General features: G+C 40.4%; 1 pseudogene; it reads right to left on the bottom strand.

Annotated features, from left to right (window-relative positions):
- Nucleotides 1-5,189: 5,189 nt before the first annotated feature.
- On the bottom strand, nt 5,190-7,389 carry LOC118348618 (annotated as a pseudogene).
- Nucleotides 7,390-8,899: the final 1,510 nt, after the last annotated feature.

Here is an 8,899-nt window from a genome sequence, read left to right as displayed (position 1 = left end):
TACCAATCAAACCATACCCAACCCTGCTTTCATGCAATGGATCATGCAAGACCAGTTAATCCTTTCAGCTCTAAATTCATCCCTCTCCGAAACTGTTCTTACTCACGTGATCAAATGCCAAACCTCCTATCAAGTCTGGTCGACACTGGAACGAATGTTTACCTCCACATCCCGTGCTCGATCCATGAACCTTCATTATCAATTGGCTACACTCAAGAAGGGTGGTTCCTCTATCTCAGACTATTTTCACAAATTTACTACCATTGCTGATACATTAGCCGCTGCTGATCAACCACTCAATAAATTTGAGTTGGTCTCGTTCTTACTTGCGGGTCTAGGATCGGAATACGATTCCTTTGTTACCTCTATAACAACAAGAGTTGACCCACTGTCTTTGGAGGATTTATATGGGCATCTGATAGCTCATGAAATCCGGCTGGACCATCATCAATCTTCCCCTGATCTCACGCTGGGCAGTGCGAATTTTGTCTCTCGTTCGCGTGGGTCTCGTGGCGGACGCAGCCCTGGGCGTTCTCCTGGCTTCACTTCCGGTGCACGTAATTTTGGTCGGTTTAATCGTAGCAGAGGACGTGGTCGAAGCTCGAGTTCAAATGAATCTCGCCCTGTGTGTCAAGTATGCAATAAACCGGGACACACTGCCTTACGATGTTATCATCGCTATGATGAAGCTTACGACCGTGATCAATCCTCTATGCAAGCATATTATACTAATTCATCTTCAGACAATGATTTGAACTGGTACCCAGACACGGGTGCTACTCATCACTTGACTTCAGATCTTTCTAATCTCAACATTAATGCTGAAGCATACACTGGCCAAGATACAGTCCGGGTTGGCAATGGCACTAGTTTGAACATTACACATCTCGGCACTTCTAAACTATCCACTCCTACCCTTTCATTTTTACTTCATAATGTATTTCATGTGCCACAAATTACAAAAAATTTAATTTCCGTTCAAAAATTCACTGCAGCTACTAATACTTTCTTTGAATTTCATCCATCTTATTTTTTTGTGAAGGATCGAGTAACGGGGCAAACTCTACTGCACGGGCCGAGTAAGAACGGACTTTATCCTATCTCCATGTCAAATAAAACTTCTCCTCCATCTGCACTTATTGGTGAACGAGTCTCTCTTCCTCAATGGCATTCTCGCATGGGTCATCCAGCTTTTAAAATTGTTCGTCATGTTTTGTCAAAATTTTCTTTACTAGTCACCGTGTCTAAGTCTAGTCTATCTTGTTCTGCCTGTTTAAGTTCTAAGAGTCATCAGTTACCATTTTTTGAGTCATGTACTCGTGCCTCGGCACCACTTGAATTAATTTATAGTGATGTTTGGGGCCCGTCTCCTATCCTTTCTCATAATGGTTTCAAATATTATGTTACCTTTTTAGACTCATATAGTCGATACACGTGGTTCTACCCAATAACATGCAAAAGTGATGTCATTACTATTTTTCGCAAATTTCAGCCTCATGTAGAGCGACAATTTAATTGCAAAATTAAATCTGTTCAATCTGACTGGGGTGGTGAATTTCGTTCACTGTCTGCATTATTGGACTCCCTTGGCATCTCTCATCGCAGGTCTTGTCCCCACACTCATCAACAAAACGGTGCTATTGAACGTAAACACCGTCACATTGTTGAAACTGGCTTGGCTCTCTTAACTCATAGTCAAGTTCCTCTCAAATATTGGGATGATGCATTTGATACAGCATGTTATTTAATTAATCGGATGCCATCACCTGTCTCTCAAAATCAATCACCTTTCACTCGCCTTTTTCACAGTGATCCAGATTATTCTTTTCTTCGTGTTTTTTGTTGTGCTTGTTGGCCTAACATTCGACCATATAATCGCCACAAGTTACAACCTCGGTCCACTCGTTGTATCTTCCTTGGGTACAGTCCTCATCACAAAGGTTACAAATGTCTCAATCAACTCACTGGAAAAATAATTATTTCTCGTGATGTTATTTTTGAAGAGTCAATTTTCCCGTGTCAAGTGCAGGCCTCCCCTCTGAGTTATCATCAATCTCACTCACCACCTTTCATGATTCCAAATTTAATGTCTTCTAATTACTTATCTCGTGCAGCAGAGCAGGCCTCGTTGGTCTCGGACCCTTCCAATCAAGCCCAAGCTTCTCCGACCCGCTTCCAACCTCCAACCGCTCCAGCCCACCCGAGTCCTTTACTTTCCCAACCCATCTCCTCTAACCCTTCTTCGTCCTCACCACCCTATTCCTCTGCACCGAATATCTCTGAAAACTCCTGCACCCAATCCACCTCAAATTTCCTTCCATCCCACCATCCTATGACCACCCGATCAAAGCATAATATCACCAAACCCAAAACCCGTTCCGATGGCACCATCAGATACCCTCTTCCAAAAGCCCTCATTGCCGAAACCGAGTCTCTAATGGTCGAACCATCGTGCTACACCAACGCGGCTAAGCATCCTCATTGGCGACATGCTATGAACCAGGAGTTTGATGCATTACTCCGAAATGGTACCTGGATTCTTGTACCTCCCACTGATGCCCGAAATCTAATTGGGTCCAAATGGGTCTATCGGATAAAAAGGAAAGCAAATGGTGAGGTAGAACGCTACAAAGCACGTCTAGTAGCCAAGGGTTATCTTCAACAAGCTGGAGTGGATTTCTCAGAAACCTACAGCCCGGTGATTAAACCCACCACAGTAAGAACCGTTCTATCTATTGCTATTTCTTCAGGCTGGGAAATTAGACAAATTGATGTACATAATGCTTTCTTACACGGTACACTCACAGAGGAAGTTTTCATGACACAACCGCAAGGATATACACATCCTCAATTTCCAAATCATGTTTGTAAATTGAAAAAGGCCTTGTATGGCCTAAAACAAGCCCCACGGGCGTGGTTTTCGCGCCTCAGCAATCGGCTTCTAGCCCTTGGTTTTCATGGCTCTCGTTCAGATACTTCTCTATTTATTCATACCACATCTATGTTCACTATGTGCATTCTTATTTATGTGGATGACATTTTGATCACCTGCTCAGACAAGCATGCTATTGATGAGTTGTTGAACTCACTACAGAGTGACTTTGCAATTAAAGATTTGGGAAGTTTGAATTTTTTTTTGGGTATTGAAGCCATTAAATCTGATGGGCAGCTTATACTATCTTAACATCGGTATATCATGGATATACTTCAGAAGACAAAAATGCATGAAGCTAAACCCATTAGTACCCCTATGGCTACCTCTACTAATCTCAGTGCTTTTGACAGTGAAGATTTCAGTGACCCAACACTTTTTCGTAGCACAGTTGGTGCTTTTCAGTACTTGTCAGTCACTAGGCCTGATATAGCTTTCACTGTTAACAAATTATCTCAGTTCATGCATAAACCGAAACTTGCACACTGGCAGTCAGCTAAACGACTACTTCGGTATCTAAAACAGACCATTAACCATGGTCTTGTATTTAGCAAGTCAAGCAACAACATTCTTCAAGCATTTTCAGATGCTGACTGGGCTGGATCTTGCGATGATCGACGCTCGACTGGAGGTTTTTGTGTGTTTCTCGGGCCAAACCTTATCTCATGGAGTTGTAAAAAGCAAGCAACAGTTGCGCGATCAAGTACTGAAGCCGAGTATAAAGCACTTGCCAATACAGCTGCTGAACTCCAATGGCTTCAATCTTTGCTGCAGGAGCTTGGTCTTCGAACTTCAGCTCCTCCCATCTTATGGTGTGATAATATCGGCGCCACATATCTATCATCCAATCCCATTTTTCATGCTCGCACGAAGCACATCGAAATTTATTTTCATTTTGTGAGGGATATGGTAGCCAAGAAACTTATTGAAGTCAAGTTCTTATCCTCAAAGGAACAGCTAGCCGATATTTTTACCAAACCACTTTCTTCCTTCAGATTTGCGGCACTTCGATCCAAGCTCAATGTAGTTTCCACTTCATTGGACTTGCAGGGGCATATTAAGGATAAGGCAGTTATGGAGAAGCCGTAGGAAAACTAGAGTTCAAATGAGTTTCAAATGCAGCAGACTTAGTCAAAGGCAGTTATGGAGAAGCCGTAGGAAACTAGAGTTTCAAATGCAGTAGACTTAGTCATCCAGTTGTATTCTATTTTTGAAATTCCTCTTATCTGTTTGTTATGTTTCCTACTACGAGTATACTTGTATTTCTCTATAAATAAGACAATCCACAACTCTGCAAAGTGTGGAAAATATTTCCTCAACACTTTGGATGTAAAGGAACGCGTTGCGTAATGGTTGAAAACAATGAATGGGATTTGTAACGACCAAAAGGAGAAGGGAGATACTTGCAAGATGGGCGTAGGGTCCGCTAATTCAACAATATTTGAGGAATGAAATCACATTCAATGTAGAAGATTGGCGCCTCTATGGGTTTTTAGATAAGATAATGCACCAATTTTTGGAAATACATTTCAATGCTTCTTGAAGCTTTACATATAATTCAGCTGCCACAGTCAGATTTGAGGTCCACTACTCCCCCTTCCATCTGATCATCTTCTTTCAAATGATCAAATGCCTTTTTACAAGATGGACTTTCAACATGAATATAATAACTTCGTAATTTTTTTTTTATAAGTAATAATATTATATATATATATATATCAATAGGAGTAATCAAGTACACTTATAAAAAAAAACACCTAACCCATACAAGAAAGTCCCTAATGACCCAAAAACCCATGAAAACCTATCCAAAATACACCAAGCCCGAATTGGAAAACTATCGATACACCTTCCAGACCTCATTCCCTAGATTCCGTGAAACTAATCCTCTATCCAAACATCCCACTACAAGAACGTCTTCACAAAGCTCTCCCTTTAACCTTCCCTCGACTTGAGCTAGATCCATTAGGATCGCAGTTGATTGCCCAAGAAAGATTCTTTAACTCCCTGTTTTTCTTAAATTTAGGCCTCGTTTACATTCAAAACCCACCCCTACTCATATCAACTGATCTCATCTCATTATTACAACTTTATCAAATTTTCATACAAAATATAATAAATAATTCAACTTTTTTAAATTTTAAAATAACTTTTTCAAATTCTCATACAAAATATAATAAATAATTTAACTTTTATTCTACTATTCATAAATCATCTCAACCCATCTCTGAATTCAAACAATTCCTTAGATTTGGTTTCAAGAGCGTGGCTCGCCTCCATTGCAGAAATAACCTCGGAATTTTTCACAATTACCATTTGAAAAATGACAATTTTCTCCAAGTAACCTCAAAATCTCCTCTGCCGCTTCTACATCTCCCTTCTCTTTCAAGTACTTGAGACATTCAGCCAATATAAAACGGTTGGGCTTGTATCCTGGTAGATTTCCCAACAGTGCTTGCTTCATTGTCTCCACTGCCTTCAGCATCTGACCATGTGCATGATATCCACTTGCCAGGCGATCCCATGTGATCGAGTCTACCTCCGTCCCACTCTCTTTAAGCCTGTCTATATATGCTTCAGCCTTTTCCAAAAGACCCTTGTTGCAATAAGCAGTGATCAGCACGCGTGGAATCCGGAAGTCAACAAATGTAGTTACAGATTCCCACTCCTCCAGGATCTTTTCAGCACCATCCAAGTCATCCAGCTTTACTAACGAGCTTATCATACAAAGATAGCCGTCCGAGTTCCAGACTTCCTCCATCCCTCCATAACAAGTCCAAATACGATACACCTCCGCTTTATTCTGAATAGCCGCGTATAAAGTGAGGAATGTTTCATAAGCAAACTTCCTTCCGCGCATACGAAACACCTCTCCTGTCTTCAGCATTTCTTTCGTCTTTTCATGTAAGCCAGCTTTCAAGTATCCCTTTGCTGCAACAGCATAAGCATTCCAGTCGATGGCGATTTTAGGATCAGCTTCCATCTTCATTAAAAGCTTCTCCATTCCCTCAATGTCAGAGGTGGCTGCATAAGCATTCAACCTAATGTTAAATGTGATCATCTTCCGACCAATGCCCTTCTTTTCCATCTCTTGCATTACACTGTCTAGTTTCTCAGTTTTACCCAACCGAGAATAGAGTTTTAACATAACGTTATAAGACAGATGATTCCAGAAAACCTAGCTCCCTCATCTTCTGCATGGTGGCCTCTGCTTTATCTAAAGATTTATGTTCTGCATAGCAGTTTAAAAGAGCACCATATACGTGCATGGTGATTCTTGAAGTGTCAGGGATGCCATCAAAATACTTCTCTGCTTCTTCTAGACCATGAACTTTTGAGATCAAATCTAGCCGAATCGCAATGTCTCCAGGGGATAGGTCATGGTTCCTTTGCTCACTCAACCATTCAGATATCTGATACAAAACAAGATCCAGGAGCATTAATATGAAGATTATCGTCACATTACCATTGCGCCAAACAAGAATGGTTAAGTGAAATACTCTCCTATACAATTTCTCAAAACAACTTCCCTGTATTCACAGCCACAAGGGTGGCCAATGTTTCAACCAAAATGGAAACCAAGTTTCAACCATAAAAACCAATGCTAGTATTATCTAATTGAGAGGTAATTTTCCCAAACTTAAGATTCAAGTAGCAGAAATATGAGAGACAATAATCGGAGAAGGAACAAGAGTTATCATGCATGCATTCATTAAGACATTGGTACAAATTAATCAATAGAAACGTAAACTTGATTATGTGTATATTTTTGGTATGGGCTTAGACATGAAATAACTTGATTACGTCATAAAAAGACTTGAGAGTATATATCCAAGTTGTTCCATGTGACTTCCTTTGTTCAGATGTCTATTTTTCTTTTCTAAGTAGGCAAAATTTTATTGAAGGCGCAAAGGGCTCAACCCAAGTACATAAGAAGTATAAAGAAGGAAAAACAGGTTTCTTCATTTGTTCTGTTTTTTTTATTAGCTAAAGAATACCCATGTTCAACATCAAGGGGGTGCGCATGCTATAAAATCCGAAAACGGAAAGAAAGGTCACACAACTACCACTGCCACAGCCATGCTTACATCTACAACCAAGCTGCATATACATAGAACAAAATCCAAGTGCAACTGAAAGAATCTATGAGAAAAAGGATATCAACCAGAAGTTCAACTAAATATCAGCTAAACGGACAAACCAAGCTGAAAAGCATAGCAGTACAGTAGCAAGGCTGAGCGTTCCCAAGATACAAGTTGCCAAGTTTAAGCGTTACTCTTTCCAGATGCGGCAGAGATGATGTAGACCCAATTGCTGACAGTTTCATGGAGAATTTGGAACAGAGAAATTCTTGCAACTTACTGAGTTTTATCGATCCAGAGATTTCGTATGACTCGTTTGAGTCTAGCTTGATCAAATTTACGACATGAGCTCAAACAGAAAGCTGGCTTGACCATTGCTAGACCTTCACTCAAGCAATTGCGATAAAGTCCCCGTGATCTATTTGAAAGTTTGGTTGACATGAGTGAACCTGTGATTTATTCATTTCATTTTTATTAGAAGTCTGGACTATGGTAGCATTTTGGGCTACTTAAAAAACACTATTAGGCCATTTTGTTTTCCTTATTTGCCATTATTAATCAGTTTTCATAATAGAAACATAGAAACATTCTATTAGAGTTCTCTCAAGTAGTGAGAACCGAGGATGTAATTGGGTTGGGGGGGGGGGAGGACGACAACTACACTTGGATAGACAATTAGAGTTCTCTCAAGTAATAACTGAGGCATTTTTCTGGGCCTACCCATGCATTCTCATTTTGATGAAAATTCTGTTGGGCTACTTTTTTTTTGTGTGGCGGACTGTACCACACAAGGATCCTTTGCGGTTTTTTTGGTGGATTTTCAAAATTTTGACACATTTTGGCTCTTGAACCGACCTGGCCCGCTGATTAGGGTTTGCTATATATTGCATTATTCCTTTGAACGGCCGCTGCACTATACCTTTGATTACCATCTGAAATGAAATCCTCTATAGCTCCATGGAAGTAGGAATATTGCGGAACCACGTAAATTTTGTGTCATGTTTGATTGATTCCACTATTAGTTTTTTTTTTTTCTCTTATCGGTCTTAACAAACTCAAGTATCACATGTCACTTGATATGTCTTCTTTAACCCCTAGGGGTTGGCTCGAGTGGTAAAGGCCTTGGGCTTGGGGGTATATTCCCCCTAGGTCTAAGGTTCAATTCTTCTTGGGTGCAAACAATCTTTAGGGGTTATCGGACTGAGAGATTTTCTCCTTGAATTACTCAAGGTGCACTTATGGGAAACTCTTTGCCAAGGGCCTGTGCACTCCCGGGATTAGTCGGGATGCTGTTCCGGACACCTGGTGCAAATGAAAAAAAAAACTTAATATCTCTTCTTTCTCATATTAAACAATTACCGCATCGTGTTTCTTAATTTTGCTACAACTTGGGAAACTGTTCAAAAACTCAACACATGGAAACATACCTCGTGCAACCATCCTCCAAAGTAGAAAACAACAGGTGACAAGAACTCTAAGAGGCCATTAGTTACCTTGTAAGCCTAATGAGCGCTATTACATCTTAACCCGAAATGGTTGGGGAGAAGAGCAATTCTTTTTTTAGGGTACTCCCGGGAACAGATATAGAAGAGATGGGTAGGGACAGTAGCTCAAAGGATTAAAGAGCGTGTATTTTTTTTTTTGTTGGGGGGGGGGGGTTGAATAACCTCGCCCAAACCTGGCAAAAAATGGAAGGGCATTTTGCCTTGGGGATAGAAAAATCATGATTGGGATAGCAGACAGGTGGAATCAAATCTCTTAGAACCAAAACAGTCTTCTGTTTTTGGAGCAGGCACGGACACATTGAGTGCACCGTATAAAACATCCAATAAATTTATGCACGCTTTTAGGTTCAAATTTACTTCTACCACAAATATACCATACA

This window comes from Juglans regia, chromosome 6 (genome assembly GCF_001411555.2).
Source record: "Juglans regia cultivar Chandler chromosome 6, Walnut 2.0, whole genome shotgun sequence".
Taxonomy (NCBI): Eukaryota; Viridiplantae; Streptophyta; class Magnoliopsida; order Fagales; family Juglandaceae; genus Juglans; species Juglans regia.
The sequence above is the reverse complement of the archived record's forward strand: the minus strand, read 5'-3'. Positions and strand labels throughout refer to the sequence as shown.